The 1,352-nt window shown below is 43.4% G+C and overlaps 1 protein-coding gene across 1 annotated transcript in view; it reads left to right on the forward strand.

The window, feature by feature from the left end:
• The window catches only part of LOC101856656, a 20,510-nt gene that overhangs the window by 2,332 nt on the left and 16,826 nt on the right, over window positions 1-1,352 (forward strand). The window lies entirely within an intron of this gene.

Raw genomic sequence — 1,352 nt, forward strand, 5'->3', positions numbered from 1 at the left:
GGGAGCGATACATCGGGGTGATCGCGCCAAAGAGTGATTACAACTTACACCCACCAAGGTAAATATACGAGCATAGCAGCCAACTTTTCAAATCTAAAGCCAGACTGCACCCACTTGGCGGGTCAAGATCATGGGCACAGGCCAAGTAAACTCATTCCAAACACTTCACCCACGCCTTTCTGCCGGTCATTTTTTTAAAACTTTTAGTAGAGGTTTTACGGCGTACGCAAGTGCATGAAGTCATATGAGTGCCAGAATATTAGAGGTTACACAAGAGAGTAACAAACATAAAAAAGAAGGATAGTTTGTTTGTTTTAGTAGAGGTTTTACGGCGCTCGCAACTGCATAAGGTCATATGAGCGCCAGAAGATTAGAGACAAACATAAAAAAGAAGAATGGCAGATAAGGACGATAGATGTTTGATAGGAAAGAAGAAGAAGTCTGCGGTCAATAAACTAAAGATACATGCAACAGAGACCTGCAACAAAAAGTGATAAATGGTCAGAGACAATAACATTCTCATTGACCTGGGGGCTTCTTTCTCATTAGCATTCGTAAATCCAGTCTTGAAAGTTTATCATTCATTCTTCCCAGTTTGGGCGAGACTGTGATGAGCAATACTAAGAAAAAACGAGACTGCGTATCCCCGCAGTATCTATCCGGAGACGTCTCCGACGGAGATAGACCAATCAAATCGCTTTGTGCCTCTAGACAAAGTAACAAAATGTGGGAGGTTACAGGGGAGGGGGGGGGCATGTCCTCTGTTTTAACCCATAATTTGATACGGTGTAGTTAAGTTGGAAATTTTCTTGAAAATAATTGATTTGCGACAGTTTTAGAGGCTATAGGTGTGATCTGAAACAAAAATAATAAGCAGTTTGGACCCCCCCCCCCCCGCGTCTCCGAATAGTTCCTGGTTTCTCGCCGGAGATGTCTCCGAATATCTTCTGCCGCGTATTACATTTCTGGCAGATAAACGGACTTCCGCATTCAGACCCTCAAAAACTTGTTAAACACATTGTCTGCGTACTAGTTGGTATTAGGGTTGGGCAACAAGTCGCTTTAGCAAAATCCGGATAATGTGTTAGTGCACCTCTTCGGCAATTAAATGTGTTATGAACCGCTTAGGCAAATGGGTTAGAACCACTCAACAAATGGGGGCACCAACTTCAGCAAATGGGTTAGGGTAGAGAGTTTAAGAGTCTGAATTCGGACAATGTTTCATTGAGAAATATTCGGTTGTCCGGATATGTTTTCAGGATTTTTCCCACCACAAGTTGACATTTGTGTACTGGTGAGCGGAGGAGGAATGAGGGGGACGGAGAGAGAGAGAGAGAGAGAGAGAGAGAGAG

The sequence above is a fragment of the Aplysia californica genome, unplaced genomic scaffold (assembly GCF_000002075.1).
Source record: "Aplysia californica isolate F4 #8 unplaced genomic scaffold, AplCal3.0 scaffold00174, whole genome shotgun sequence".
Lineage (NCBI taxonomy): Eukaryota > Metazoa > Mollusca > Gastropoda > Aplysiida > Aplysiidae > Aplysia > Aplysia californica.